Source organism: Physella acuta, unplaced genomic scaffold, assembly GCF_028476545.2.
Source record: "Physella acuta isolate Inbredline_101_S28 unplaced genomic scaffold, ASM2847654v3 ptg001724l, whole genome shotgun sequence".
NCBI classification, from domain to species: Eukaryota; Metazoa; Mollusca; class Gastropoda; family Physidae; genus Physella; species Physella acuta.
The window spans coordinates 51710-68797 of NW_026733236.1; the positions used below are offsets into that span (position 1 = coordinate 51710).

The following is a 17088-nucleotide window of genomic DNA, read 5'->3' on the forward strand; positions in this document are numbered from 1 at the left end:
GGCAGCAAGTCTGTCGGGGCCGTGTTCACAGGTAGCGTGCAAGTTACGCTGGAATATTGGGGGAGCCGGACGTTTTCCCGAAAGACACTTGCCCGAATGCCGTTTGCCCGAAGGCCGATTTCCCGAATGGAATCTTGCCCGAATGCGACAAATGCCCGGGAAATCGGCCTTCGGGCAAACGGCATTCGGGCAAGTGTCTTTCGGGAATTTGTCGTAGACCAAATATTGGTGGCAGGTAAAATTTACTGTCTATGTTATTGATAGTAAAAATAGGTATTTCACACCTACTTGTTATATATGCTTAAAATTAACTTTTTTTAAACACGGCAAATTAACTATATAAACGTATGAAATTGTTTAAATATTGTTATTTATTTTTAAATTTGTACTTCTTTCTTGTTAGTTCTGATTCAAACTTGCATATCTTCCTGTGACCTCTTCAATACTAAAATGGTTTATAACGTATTTGACGAATGTGCAACTTACAGCTTAATATGATACATGTTAATGTTTGGATAAATATCTTTAAATGTTAAAATTTTGATGTAACTAACCTTTATTTCTTTCTTAAATTATATTATTTACATAGAATTGGTATTGAATGTTTTCTTATGTATTTCTTCTTCGTTCTAATTTTTAGTGTTGGAAGGGATTCCCTCCAAAACAATTAAGGATACGATCATACGTGTCAACTAGTTATGCGCCATTAACTCCAATTTCAACCTGCTTTTCTTCTTGGATTTTCTTGCATAGCCTTTGTCCAACCAAGATCAAACTACAAGGCAGCAGTTGTTTAATTTTGGAGTTGTGTCTCCTAGAAGAGTGGCTGTCTTAAAATATCATGAATCCAATTTCAAAAATAGAAATGTGTTTTATTTGGTAAAGGTAGCTGTTTTCCCACTTTCGTCAAGACATTAAAACTCGGTTCGCTGTTCACAAGGTCATTGTGTCTACAATTTATTGTTATAGTCACATTTGTTGCAAGCAGCGTGGAGCATCAGGTAGCAACAACAGACATCAAATATTCATGCAACATTTTCAAACCCTTTCAAAACGAGTTGATCGTCAAGAGATGGTACTCACTAGTACTCACCTTTTCAGGTAGGTTTTGAATGAGGCGATGGAACAGGACGAGAAGGCCCACAGGTTACCTTCGTTATCCCCCACCACGGGTAATTTAAAAATGGTGGACATTACAAACTGGTTTGTATCAGAACAAACGGTTTGTGTTTGGCCATCGTGGGTTGCAGATAGACTAGAATACAATTGGTATTTTTGTTTTGTTGAATTACTCGTTTATATATTTATACATATATATATATATATATATATATATATATATATATATATATATATATATATATATATACATATTAATATAAAGCCATTCGTATACAAGATAATTGTATTACGATGAATTATAATATTTCTTTTTTGACATGCTCTTTGTGACATCTCTTAAATCTAGAGTTATTATAATTGATAAGTTCTAACACAAGGAGCACGTCATCTGTTAAAACATAACATTCTTATCTGTGCCCACTGCTAATAAATGGCATTCTTACCTGCGCCCTCTATTAAAACATGAAATATTTACCTGTACCCTCTGATAAAACATGACATATTTACCTGTACCCTATGTTAAAACATGACATTTTTACCTGTGCCCCAGTTCGTGAGCCGCTATACCACCGACAATTCCATGAAAACGATTTTCAGTGATAGACACGCTGGTGCGGGTACATGCTCTTGCCACGTATGCTATACCAGCAGCGTCGATAATATCCCGCCTGCAAAGGGAGAAAATCTACAGAAGTTTGTTCAAAACAAATATACAATGACTAGCCGTCCTGGCCAGGCTCTGCACTGGTTTTTGTGAAAAACTAATCAGTATAGGACCTTGACTCGTGTGTTTATTAAGCATCATATATCTGGCGCTGTCCGGGTCTTGGGAATTAGTTAAATTTTAACTTAATGTCTATATGCAAATAACGAAATTTGCGAAACATATTACCCTGAACCTAACTCTAAACCACAACCAGCCACAGACAACCACAGCCACAGACATAAACGAACCTAGACATAAACCTCTCATCCTCGCACTTCTACTTCTAAAAAAACCCACATAAACAGAAACATTAACATAAACCAACCCTCATCACAACCTCACCACAACCACAGACATAAACGTTAACCCTCTCTCATCCCTGCACTTCTATGCCCTACACTGCTGCATTTGGTCAGCTACTTATCCAGTAAACAACATGTAGTGGTCACTTACCCAGTAAACAACATGTAGTGGTCACTTACCCAGTAAACATGTAGTGGTCACTTACCCAGTAAACATGTAGTGGTCACTTACCCAGTAAACAACATGTAGTGGTCACTTACCAAGTAAACCACATGTAGTGGTCACTTACCCAGTAAACAACATGTAGTGGTCACTTACCCAGTAAACAACATGTAGTGGTCACTTACCCAGTAAACATGTAGTGGTCACTTACCCAGTAAACATGTAGTGGTCACTTACCCAGTAAACAACATGTAGTGGTCACTTACCCAGTAAACAACATGTAGTGGTCACTTACCAAGTAAACAACATGTAGTGGTCACTTACCCAGTAAACAACATGTAGTGGTCACTTACCCAGTAAACAACATGTAGTGGTCACTTACCCAGTAAACAACATGTAGTGGTCACTTACCCAGTAAACAACATGTAGTGGTCACTTACCGAGTAAACAACATGTAGTGGTCACTTACCCAGTAAACATGTAGTGGTCACTTACCCAGTAAACATGTAGTGGTCACTTACCCAGTAAACAACATGTAGTGGTCACTTACCCAGTAAACAACATGTAGTGGTCACTTACCCAGAAACATGTAGTGGTCACTTACCCAGTAAACATGTAGTGGTCACTTACCCAGTAAACAACATGTAGTGGTCACTTACCCAGTAAACAATATGTAGTGGTCACTTACCCAGTAAACAGCATGTAGTGGTCACTTACCCAGTAAACATGTAGTGGTCACTTACCCAGTAAACAACATGTAGTGGTCACTTACCCAGTAAACAACATGTAGTGGTCACTTACCCAGTAAACAACATGTAGTGGTCACTTACCCAGTAAACAACATGTAGTGGTCACTTACCAAGTAAACAACATGTAGTGGTCACTTACCCAGTAAACAACATGTAGTGGTCACTTACCCAGTAAACAACATGTAGTGGTCACTTACCCAGTAAACAACATGTAGTGGTCACTTACCCAGTAAACAACATGTAGTGGTCACTTACCCAGTAAACAACATGTAGTGGTCACTTACCCAGTAAACATGTAGTGGTCACTTACCCAGTAAACAGCATGTAGTGGTCACTTACCCAGTAAACATGTAGTGGTCACTGACCCAGTAAACAACATGTAGTGGTCATTTACCCAGTAAACAACATGTAGTGGTCACTTACCCAGTAAACATGTAGTGGTCACTTACCCAGTAAACAACATGTAGTGGTCACTTACCCAGTAAACATGTAGTGGTCACTTACCCAGTAAACAACATGTAGTGGTCACTTACCCAGTAAACATGTAGTGGTCACTTACCCAGTAAACAACATGTAGTGGTCACTTACCCAGTAAACAACATGTAGTGGTCACTTACCCAAACATGTAGTGGTCACTTACCCAGTAAACATGTAGTGGTCACTTACCCAGTAAACAACATGTAGTGGTCACTTACCCAGTAAACAACATGTAGTGGTCACTTACCCAGTAAACAACATGTAGTGGTCACTTACCCAGTAAACAACATGTAGTGGTCACTTACCCAGTAAACAGCATGTAGTGGTCACTTACCCAGTAAACAACATGTAGTGGTCACTTACCCAGTAAACAACATGTAGTGGTCACTTAACTAGTAAACATGTAGTGGTCACTTACCCAGTACACAACATGTAGTGGTCACTTACCCAGTAAACAACATGTAGTGGTCACTTACCCAGTAAACATGTAGTGGTCACTTACCCAGTAAACATGTAGTGGTCACTTACCCAGTAAACAACATGTAGTGGTCACTTACCCAGTAAACATGTAGTGGTCACTTACCCAGTAAACAACATGTAGTGGTCACTTACCCAGTAAACAACATGTAGTGGTCACTTACCCAGTAAACAACATGTAGTGGTCACTTACCCAGTAAACAGCATGTAGTGGTCACTTACCCAGTAAACATGTAGTGGTCATTTACCCAGTAAACAACATGTAGTGGTCACTTACCCAGTAAACATGTAGTGGTCACTTACCCAGTAAACAGCATGTAGTGGTCACTTACCCAGTAAACAACATACAGTGGTCACTTACCCAGTAAACAACATGTAGTGGTCACTTACCCAGTAAACAACATACAGTGGTCACTTACCCAGTAAACAACATGTAGTGGTCACTTACCCAGTAAACAACATACAGTGGTCACTTACCCAGTAAACAACATACAGTGGTCACTTACCCAGTAAACAACATGTAGTGGTCACTTACCCAGTAAACAACATGTAGTGGTCACTTACCCAGTAAACATGTAGTGGTCACTTACCCAGTAAACATGTAGTGGTCACTTACCCAGTAAACAACATGTAATGGTCACTTACCCAGTAAACAACATGTAGTGGTCACTTACCCAGTAAACAACATGTAGTGGTCACTTACCCAGTAAACAACATGTAGTGGTCACTTACCCAGTAAACAACATGTAGTGGTCACTTACCCAGTAAACAACATGTAGTGGTCACTTACCCAGTAAACAACATGTAGTGGTCACTTACCCAGTAAACAACATGTAGTGGTCACTTACCCAGTAAACAACATGTAGTGGTCACTTACCCAGTAAACAGCATATAGTGGTCACTTACCCAGTAAACATGTAGTGGTCACTTACCCAGTAAACAGCATGTAGTGGTCACTTACCCAGTAAACATGTAGTGGTCACTTACCCAGTAAACAACATGTAGTGGTCACTTACCCAGTAAACAGCATGTAGTGGTCACTTACCCAGTAAACATGTAGTGGTCACTTACCCAGTAAACAACATGTAGTGGTCACTTACCCAGTAAACAACATGTAGTGGTCACTTACCCAGTAAACAACATGTAGTGGTCACTTACCCAGTAAACATATAGTGGTCACTTAACCAGTAAACATGTAGTGGTCACTTACCCAGTACACAACATGTAGTGGTCACTTACCCAGTAAACAACATGTAGTGGTCACTTACCCAGTAAACATGTAGTGGTCACTTACCCAGTAAACATGTAGTGGTCACTTACCCAGTAAACATGTAGTGGTCACTTACCCAGTAAACATGTAGTGGTCACTTACCCAGTAAACAACATGTAGTGGTCACTTAACCAGTAAACATGTAGTGGTCACTTACCCAGTAAACAACATGTAGTGGTCACTTACCCAGTAAACATGTAGTGGTCACTTACCCAGTAAACATGTAGTGGTCACTTACCCAGTAAACATGTAGTGGTCACTTACCCAGTAAACAACATGTAGTGGTCACTTACCCAAACATGTAGTGGTCACTTACCCAGTAAACATGTAGTGGTCACTTACCCAGTAAACAACATGTAGTGGTCACTTACCCAGTAAACAACATGTAGTGGTCACTTACCCAGTAAACAACATGTAGTGGTCACTTACCCAGTAAACAACATGTAGTGGTCACTTACCCAGTAAACAACATGTAGTGGTCACTTACCCAGTAAACAACATGTAGTGGTCACTTACCCAGTAAACAACATGTAGTGGTCACTTACCCAGTAAACAACATGTAGTGGTCACTTACCCAGTAAACAACATGTAGTGGTCACTTACCCAGTAAACAACATGTAGTGGTCACTTACCCAGTAAACAACATGTAGTGGTCACTTACCCAGTAAACAACATGTAGTGGTCACTTACCAAGTAAACATGTAGTGGTCACTTACCCAGTAAACAACATGTAGTGGTCACTTACCCAGTAAACATGTAGTGGTCACTTACCCAGTAAACAACATGTAGTGGTCACTTACCCAGTAAACAACATGTAGTGGTCACTTACCCAGTAAACAACATGTAGTGGTCACTTACCCAGTAAACAACATGTAGTGGTCACTTACCCAGTAAACAACATGTAGTGGTCACTGGTTCTAATGTCCGATTGGGCTGGAACCCACCTGGAGAAAGCCTGAAGCCCTGCAGCCCCGTTGAACGAATTGTTTGTGAGAGTGATGCCGCTGATAAATTTGTCGTCTGCAGAATTCTTGAGATTAAAATATTGAGTTAAAGGTAAAACTAATTACATGTAAAGCTCGTAACTAAATTCAAACTAATTAACTAATGTAAAACTTACAGTTAAAATTTTGAGAACTGTCACAGATGTGATGATCGCTATATCCGGGTCATTGATGGACAGGTACCTGATTTTGATCTGGCAAAAAGATGTATACGTTACTAGTTTTTTAAAAATCTTCCTAACACTTTTACTTCTACACCAATCAGTATCGTGAATATGACGTGATAACACTGCAGTGTATAAAAATATTTAATTCTTGTATCTTAGAATTAATGAGAACTTGGTGACACAATTAACCCTGGCTATTTGGTGACTTGGTGCTAAATAAAGCCCCGTCTATTTTTTGATAGAAGTTTTAAATCAATATGCCTACTGTACTCACCGATTCAGCCACTTGTATGTGTACCATGACCTATGTACTCACCGATTCAGCCACATAAGTGTACCACAGCTTCATGGTTTCCAAGACATTGCCACTCACAAAATTCGTCCACCTGCAATTTGATCATTGCACCTTTCTGTAGTTTAGTGTTTACATTTTTTTAAAAGGTTAATTAACACGACCTGTCATCAAGAACTGACTAGTACTTTCTAGAAGTAGATTTATCATAACAATTCATTCTATATATTTCTTAAGCAAAGTCCTAATTGTGGAAAAAAACAATTATAATAAAAACCTCACTTGGCGTAATCAGCATTGTCGACAACAAAAGCTATCTCTACTACATGCTGTGTGATCTCCCTTTTATGTCGAGACCAGTTGCCCTGTCTATGGTTGCGAGAAAAATTACTCCACAGCTCGTATTCAAACTCTTGTTTATAGGGAGGTGGAGGAAAATAATATAAGTTTGTATGTTTTTGTCATTGATGATATTTGTGTTACATAATTATATTAGAAAATATCATCAATTCAGATGTTTTTGTCGTTGATGATGTTTGCTTTACTGATTTGTCCTGATATATTTTGTCCTGGTATCTTTTGTCCGTGAGATCATTTGTCCTGAGATCATGTGTCCAGTCGCCCTATAAATAACTCGCATATTAAGCGATTAGGTTAATACTTGAGGCGAAATCTATATTCTATAATATGTTATGTTGAAATTATAAATAACACGCATTAAATCTAAACGATGGCAAGGTAATAGAATTTAAAAAAAAAAAAAAATGGACGTAACTCACCCTTGGGAGGGGTAGCTTCGTCCCCAACGAATGAGACGGTTTGGTTCATGGTTTCCCACGGTTTCGCTCTGTGAGTAATACCGTCAACTGGAGTTATGTCCCATAACTTTCGTCTGTAGGCAAATGTCCCGTTCTGTTGAACAAAACAATCGTGCCAACATGATCGATGGATGTAAACTAGAAACAGAGGCGTAGCGAGAGGGGGGGGGGGGGTGCGGACCGCACCGGGTGACATCATTTAGGGGGGGGTGACACCAAGGCAAAAAAATAGCAAAATATATAGAGACAAATGATAATTCCACTTAATCAAGTGATTAATTCGGGTGTTAAATGGTCTTTTAAGAGGTGCAAATCGAAAGTTTGAGGGGGGGGGGGTGCAAATCAAAGGTTTGAGGGGGGGGGGGGTGCAAATCGCAAATTGAAAGTTTGTCCTCGGGAAGGGTCGCTATACCTCTGGGGGGTGATACCATTAAGTGACGCACCGGGTGACACCCGACCTCGCTACGCCACTTACTAGAAACAAGGGGAGAGTTCATTTTAGCGAATTAGCGACTCATCGAATTCTCTGTTCCGGTTAATTTTAGAACTATTTTATCCAAATTAAAAGTCAAACTGAATATGATGTTCACTCATTACCAGGCTCCTACATGTTTATTTATGAAGCTCATTAGTTCAAGTAAGAGAGATGCAATACATTTTAACGTTTGGAAATCTTTTCTATAGCTAAAATTGTTAGCCGTTCATTGTATTAAAATTTGCATTTATCAAACAACTCAGTTTTGTATTATAAAATTTTGAAGTCTTTAAAAAATAATAAAACTATACCTAAACATTTTTAGGTAGTTTTTAAAATATATTTTTTTTATAAACATAGAGTTGTGCTAAAATGTCGACATACTATTCACACAATAGGTATTCGTCTTTGTGTTCTTCACCCACTAAGCATTTAGTCTGAGAGTTCGGTTGTTTTTTTTTTTCCTTTTTTTCCCAATTTTTTTCCCAACACCTTGCGATATACAAGAAGTAAAAGTTTCCCTAAGTAATATCACTTTTCTAAAAAGTGTTAATGCGGCACGTTTTAATATAACGAGCCGACCCGCGGCGTACCATACTCCGCTATTTAGTTGTTTTATTTTCTTTTTTTCAGTAATCCATGATGTGTGAATTCGACAGTACCAACGCTGCCACTGAAAATATTTGCTTTAAAACACTATCAGTAGCTCGTTAAAGTACGATAACCCCCCCCCCTCCTTTCCCCAACCCCTACCCCCCCGTGAAAGTAAACTCCTTATAGTTACCTCCCCTAAGTTTAAAATCGTTTCAAAATAAATTAACTGCCCTTAATAGCCGTCACTAAACCCGGCTCTACGATTGTAAACATTTAGCGTGAACCACAGCTCACCAGACCATGTAGGGGTGGGGGTGGTAGGGAGCGCGCTTACAGCTTGTTTTCTATCGTCTCCAAGAAGAGAATTATATATATACGAGCCGGCCCGCGGCATAACATACGCCGCTATTTAGTTGTTTCTAATTTTCAATAATTCATAATTTGTGAATTCGACAGTACCAACGCTGACACTGAAAATATTTCTTTAAAACACTATAAGTAGCTCGTTAAGGACCATAACCCCCCCCCCCCTTCCTTCCCTCCCCCCTCCTCCCCCCCCCCCCTACGTTTAAAATCGTTGGCTCTGCTTGTAAACATTTAGAGTGAACACAGCTCACTAAAACCATGTAGGGGTGGGGAGGTAGGGAGAGCGTTTGCAGCTTGTTTTCTACCGGCTCGAAGAAGAGAATTATATATATATATATATATATATATATATATATATATATATATATATATATATATATATATATATATATATATATATATATATATATATATATATATATATATATATATATATATATATATATATATATTATAATGAAAAACATACGAGCTGGTATTCCCTCTTGTTTCTACGAACAATGAGAGCAGAAAGATTGTCTATGTCAGTGTACACGGCTGTATTCTGTGGATGAGAAATGTTTAAAGTTATTACTTTACTGTGAGCATTTGGGGGGGGGGGGATATTATCCCTAATAAAATAATTCATACTAACAAATAAAACCAAATATAAAATTTAAAATAAGAAAATAAAATAAACTTGCTTTTTTAAATAAAAATATCGTTGTAAATTTGTTGTATTTTCTTAATTTCGGTGCATTTAAAAAAGCTTTTTATTGAACTGGTTTTTCTATTTGTTTTATTTTCCAATTATTAGTCCTTCGTTCTAAATAAAGTTTACACCAGATAGGCTACGACTAAAAAATATATGAGTTAAAACCTGACCAGTAGATAGTGAACTTGAAAGAAAAAACAGTTATCTGCCCCTGCTTAGTTCGTGGTTCAAGAAATTAGCCAACCGTTAAAAACAAACAGTTCACTTTTGTAAAGTGGCTGATCGAGCACTCGCTTTAGATTTGTTACTAAATTTATAAGTTTTGAAAAATTGAATTTCACTGACTAATGAATCCTAATATATCCTATGAAGTTGAGTTCGCATTTCTTTATGAATGATCAGCTTGTCTTGTTTTCAACCTTTAACTTACTTGAGGCAGGTACCCTTAGAACTAAGGTCAGACAACTAAGCCAGGACTTAAAGGATCAAGTTTCAACAGATGAATCCTGAACTAACACAAAAAGCTTGATGTGTTTAACTAAACCTACCCGTGAGACCCGATTAGCTAGTCGTGTACTGTGTGGGTCGCTGGTAACCACAGGCAACAGAGGAGATCTCCTGAGCCGAAGTTCAATTTGGTCATCAAGTAGGTCAACACGGAAGTGGAGGTGGCCTGGTAAGGTAGAGTCAACTGACCGCTTATGACGGAGGAGTGGGTCAAACCTTTCGGAGAGAAGTGTCACGGTGACCTCTTGTTCTATGGAAAGAAACACACACACACACACACATATATATATATATATATATATATATATATATATATATATATATATATATATATATATATATCTGTTTGTGTGTGTGGGCGATTGTTTTTTTAAATACATATTTATTACCTGACATAAAAAGTCTATGTTGAGCTTACCTTCACTGGAAGCCAGGGTTGTCTGACCTACTGAACCCAGGGTTGTCTGAACCACTGAACCCAGGGTTGTCTGACCCACTGAACCCCGGGTTGTCTGACCCACTGAACCCCGGGTTGTCTGACCCATTGAACCCCGGGTTGTCCGACCCATTGAACCCAGGGTTGTCCGACCTATTGAACCCAGGGTTGTCTGACCCACTGAGCCCAGGGTTGTCTGACCCACTGAACCCAGGGATGTCTGACCCACTGAACCCCGGGTTGTCTGACCCATTGAACCCCGGGTTGTCCGACCCATTGAACCCAGGGTTGTCCGACCCATTGAACCCAGGGTTGTCTGACCCACTGAGCCCAGGGTTGTCTGACCCACTGAGCCCAGGGTTGTCTGACCCACTGAGCCCAGGGTTGTCTGACCCACTGAACCCAGGGTTGTCCGACCCATTGAACCCTCAGACATTGAGCTTACCTTCACTGGAAGCCAGACTTGTCTGACTCACTGAACCCACAGACGTGAGGAACAAGACAAATGCTGTGGGACGCATGTCTTCACTTTCCCTGGTCCTAGTAATAAGACAGTCATTTTATTTTTTCATTATGGTAAAACATTTAACAAAACATTTAATGAAGCAAAACACGATTGTTATTTAAATGGTTAGGTTATGGTAGGTTAGCCTGACGCCCTTGATGGGACACAGGCCCTTGCCAACAGCTTTCCGTGCATCTCTGTCCTGGGCATGTCTCTCCAACTGTGCCCAGGTGTATCCTGTCCTCGGCTAGTCTCTCCAACTGTGCCCAGGTGTATCCTGTCCTGGGCTAGTCTCTCCAACTGTGCCCAGGTGTATCCTGTCCTGGGCTAGTCTCTCCAACTGTGCCCAGGTGCATCTCTGTCCTGGGCAAGTCTTTCCAACTGTGCCCAGGTGTATCCAATCTTCTTAATGTCGTCTTCCGCGAGGAAGACTTAAGAACCAAATGGACTCGAAGCTAATTAGGGGAAAATGTTTATATCTCTGTATGTATTTTGTGTGCACGATCGGGTACTAGAAATCAATACTTTAATCAGTATCAATAAAACTGGTTTACAACAAATGCCCTAAAGACTCTTGCCCTAATTATGTTTGCCCCAATTATGTTCTCCCGATAGGACGTCTGCCCTAACCACCCTATATCTGAACATTTGCTGAAAGCCACACGCCCATATGATCGATTACCTTAAAAAATATAACAATAAACTGAATCGATTAGAAGCTGTGAAGGTAAACGTTATTGTTACTTTTACACTTTACACAACTGCTTACCATACCGGGACTTGTAACGTTGGTTAAGATTTAGTTTTAAAATTTTAGAATCACGTATTTATGTGCGTGTAGTTTAGGCTGCGGTCGTTTTGTTTTGATGCATCTTTTGAACCTCTTATTTAGTCGAAGTGTTAATGTGGTTTTACCACATTTACTACACCGATTAGGCAAAGTCTTTAAAACTTGATCAAAGGTGCGTTTGTTGGTTTATTACATCAAAATAGGCTTGCTTTCTTTGATACATTTTCATGTCATTGTTATGTGGTGATCTTAGCCTTCGATCTCATAAGGACTGATGTTTTATAGTTAAAATTTAAAAAAAAATCGTCAGTTTCAATTTTTTTGTAACACTTTTTATTATAATTAAACTTTTTCTTTTCCAAAACAAAAAAAAAGCTAATTTTTGAATTAAAATGTGCACTTGAGATTTGATCTTTAATATATTTTCAGTCCTTCGTTCATTTGGACAAATGACTCTATAGTACTTGGCTTTCTGACATGTCAGGTACCGAATAAAACAAGTTCAGGCAGACAGAAGTCGCCAAGTTTAATGTGTAGTAACATAATACCATAATTTAAAATTTTTTTGACGTGCTCGTGTTATACGGAATTCTTATTTACACGTGGAACATTGCACTAACAATTACAACAAACCCTTTCGCATCCAGAACTAAAAAAACGTGGTCCAGAACATTCAAAATTGACGCCATTTTTCTCCATCTCCTCAGAGCGTACCCCATGTGTTAACTACTTATACAGTTTGTACACGGTGAAAAAGATTGAACAAGGGGGTGCTACTGAAAGTGCTTTCCTACTAACAGCTACTTATCCTTTGCATACCATGGAACATCCAGTATTCACATAGATATTGTCACAATAAATAAGCATTTGTTAACGAAAATTTTTTTTTCCAAGTATCATTATCATTTCCAGTTTGTGCCAATAACATGGGGCAAACGTAATACCATATAGCAGTGGTCGGCAACCTTTTGAAGCGGAAGAGCCAAAAGTTACAATTTTCAAACATTTCCCTGGTTTTAAAGAGCCACTAACATTTTTTAAATTTCAAATATTTTTTTTATTAAGATTATTAGTATTTGTGCAAGGAGCTGGAGAGCCGCATCTTGGAATTAAAAGAGCCGCATGCGGCTCGCGAGCCGCAGATTGTCGACCCCTACCATATAGATATTAATAGGTCAATTTTTTTTTATTACGGACAAGTTTAATTAAAAAAAAACATTAAGTAATGACAGAAGTATACATAAAATGTTAATGATCTAGTTAAATGGACATTCTTTGAAGTAGTCTCTAATTAAACAAGAACACAGTGTAATTGTTATCATGGATAAAACAAAATATATTTTTATCTCAAAATATATTTTTATCTTATGTATGTGTGTTTTTAGGAATATTAATTCTTTATTATACGTTTCTTTTTAATGTTAAAAGGACAATTTAATATTGTGTTTATTTTCTCAATGTCACCTTTTACTACACAATAGATCAATCTAGAATAACTTTAATAAACTGATAAAGCAGGGGAGATAATCATGTAATCATTTCTCTAAATTCTCCATAATTGTCTGTGCTTGCTTCAGTTCATGTAACAGAACTCTAAACTTGTCAGCGGTCAGTGTAAATGCCACAGTTCTGGATTAGCTGAGTCCCCATGGGTGACCCCTAGCTTCAGTTAGACACTGGGCTCGTTGACTTGCTGAAGTTCACTTGAACTAAGAACATAGTCAACTCTCCATTGCACAGAGTCAAGATTTGATACTCGTAAACTTATCTGTCTAAAATGTTCCTGTAGCTTTACCTGAGCATCTATAATAATAGTTTCGCTGTCTGTCTATCTATCTATCTATCTATCTGTCTGACAAGAACGCTCTAGAGAAAACACAAGGAAAATAAAAACATGCATAGTAATTCGAAAAACGAAGTATGACGTCGACACATTTAGCGCACAGAGTAGAAAATAATCTCAAGCCGGATAGTGCACACATTGATATGACGTCATTGATTTGGTCTAATTTGGTCTAATCTAAGTGGTTTGCGTGAAGTTTCTTTCATACAATTCTTCGGGTAGGGGCGAAGCCCCACCCCCGCGTAAGAACGTCTGAGCCCCCCCCCCCCCCCTCTCCCCAACTCAAAAGAAATTTCCTCATCGATACTCTATAATAAAATTACCGCCTAATTAATGTGTCTAATCTAAAAAGTGGTTTTCTTGCAATTTCTTTAATGCAATTCTTCGAGTAGTGGCTATGCGCGACACCAGTGTTTCTTTCAGACTTTTTCCTCCACGGAGAGGGGTGAGGGTACTTGAAATTTTCGGGGGCGGGGGTAGAATTTTCGGGGAGGGGGCGGACACTGGAAAAAGTAAATAATTATATTTCGTTGAATGGGACGGTAGACATGTTTTTTAGGGGGGGGGTGGGGGGTGTGGGGGGGTGTGTGGGTGGGTGGGGGGTGGTGTGTGTGGGGGTGGGGGGTTGGGGGTGGTGTGTGTGGGGGTGGGGGTGGGTGGGGGGTGTGGGGGTGGGGGGTGGGGGGGTGGTTTTAGTTTAGAGAAAAGAGACAGCACTATCAGCCTAGCGCCCGGTGTATCCTTCCTCAACGGGCCATTTTTCTCGTTAATACTAATAGTTTCGCTGTCTGTCTATCTGACAAGAACGCTCTGTCTGACAAGAACGCTCTGTCTGACAAGAACGCTCTAGAGAAAACACAAGCAAAATAAAAACATGCACAGTAATTCGAAAAACGAAATATGACGTCGACACATTTAGCATAGAGTAGAACATAATCTCAAACCAGAGAGTGCACACAGTCATATGACGTCATTGATTCTCGCGTAAACATTGAAAACAAGGAAATTTTGTCTAATCTAAATGGTTTGCGTGAAGAGTTTCTTGCATATAATTCTTCGGGTAGGGGCGAAGCCCCACCCCCCGCGTAAGAACGTCTGAGCCCCCCCCCCCCTCCCCAACTCAAAAGAAATGTCTTCATCGATACTCTATAATAAAATTACCGCCTAATTAATGTGTCTAATCTAAAAAGTGGTTTTCTTGCAATTTCTTTAATGCAATTCTTCGGGTAGTGGCTAAGCGCGACACCAGTGTTTCTTTCAGACTTTTTCCTCCCCGGAGAGGGGTGGGGGTAATTGAAATTTTCGGGGGCGGGGGTAGAATTTTCGGGGAGGGGGGCGAACACTGGAAAAAGTATATAATTATATTTCGTTGAATGGGACGGTAGACATGTTTTTTTATGGGAGTGGGGGGTGGGGGTGGGGGGTGGGGTGGGGGTGGTGTGTGTGTGTGGGGGGGGGGGGGGTGGGGTGGGGTGGTTTCCTCATCGATACTCTATAATAAAATTACCGCCTAATTAATGTCTAATCTAAAAAGTGGTTTTCTCGCAATTTCTTTAATGCAATTCTTCGCGTAGTGGCTAAGCGCAACACCAGTGTTTCTTTCAGACTTTTTCCTCCCCGGAGAGGGGTGGGGGTACTTGAAATTTTCGGGGGCGGGGGTAGAATTTTCGGGGAGGGGGCGGACACTGGAAAAAGTATATAATTATATTTCGTTGAATGGGACGGTAGACATGTTTTTTGGGGGGTGGGGGTGGGGGTGGGTGGGTGGGGCTGGGGTGGGGGTGGGGTGTGTGGGGTGGGTGGGGGGTGGGGTTGGGGGTAGGTGTGTGTGGGGGATGGGTTGGTTTTAGTTTAGAGAAAAGAGACAGCACTATCAACCTAGCGCCCGGTGTATCCTTCCTCAACGGGCCATTTTTCTCGTCAGAGTAAGATTTACACAGTGACGTTGTGTGTTCCTTAGGTAAACCTAGTTGTTGCAACTCATTGGAGAGAGTCTCGCCATCTACATCATACTTGGCTGCACTAGACAGAATAAAAGACAGAGCAGCTATGGAGGCTTTGGTGTCTCCAGTTTCAAATTTAGCATTAGAAGTTAACTTGTGAACTTTATCATAGTCTATTCCTTCCCCAAGTAAATCTTTTAATACTTGAACTGCCAGTAGTTTGATCTTTACTGATGTAATCTTTGAAAGTATGTTAATTTCTGCAAGGACCCAATCTGGGCAGTTTAGATCTCCACAAAATCTAAACCTCATTTTCGTTCTACGTGGCTTAACTCAGCATATATTAATAGGTCAAATATATTAAAAACCAAAGGTTTACGGGGAACTACGAACAACATTAAATGCATATTCTTGGAATGTAATAAGTTGGAGGTGTAAAAAGTCGAATGTATAAAAATTTTGAAAGTACGCCTAGGGTAAATTACTAGTTTAAATTAAGTTCAATTAATTGTCCGAACTTGGAATAAATTAATAAAAAATGTAAAGAAACAAATTTCGAAAGTACGCCTAGAGCCGATTACTAATTTAAAAAAAAATAAACTTACTATTTCGTAAAGTGTAGTACTCTAAACGCACTTGTCTCCCTTGATTGACTGACTGAGAAATCATCTTGAGGTTCGCTACAACAGCTGCCTTTTAAAAGAGAAATCTTGTAACGTGTAACGTCAACTTTACTCAAACAAGAAAACTTGTTCTGGTTTATTAATGTGGGCATAACCTATTTTTGTCGATATGGTGCTACTCACATTATCAGTGAGATGTAATGTTGGACATAAAAATATATGACTTATTGTTAAATTGTGCTACTGACATTATCAGTGAGTTGTAAGATGGGACATAAAAATATACGACGTATTGCGCAGATTAATCAGCAGGTTGTAATCAATTATTTTGTACATAAAAATTAAAACAAAAGTTGTAAACAAAGTAAAATCAAGAAGCAAGTTTGTTTAAAAATTCCAAATAAGTTTTAGCAAATATTAATCAAAAGCGTTAATAAATGATCATGATCCATGAAATAAAATAAATAAAACGTTTGAAAAATGTAACACAGCGTCAATTAAATTATACTAAGTCCTGATTTGAATAGCGACAAATCTGTTTGTTTGCGGACGCCACTATTTGGTTTTTCGAGTAGTTGGTCTCAATATTTCACCGTTTGTAAGGTTTGGTACATTGCTTTTGATAACTATTAAACGATCCAGTTTCTTGAGGGAAAACGGTCAACGTTACACAGTCGTAACACAAACCGAATTCACACTTTGCCCACCCAAGCCCTATTACAACCCGGCGTTCTCAATCAAACCATTGACTGTGATGATTTATGA

At 39.3% G+C, this 17088-nt stretch overlaps 1 pseudogene; it reads right to left on the reverse strand.

The window, feature by feature from the left end:
* Nucleotides 1–13175: 13175 nt before the first annotated feature.
* Nucleotides 13176–16031, reverse strand: LOC131930134 (COMM domain-containing protein 4-like; annotated as a pseudogene).
* Between the last annotated feature and the right edge of the window lie 1057 nt (nt 16032–17088).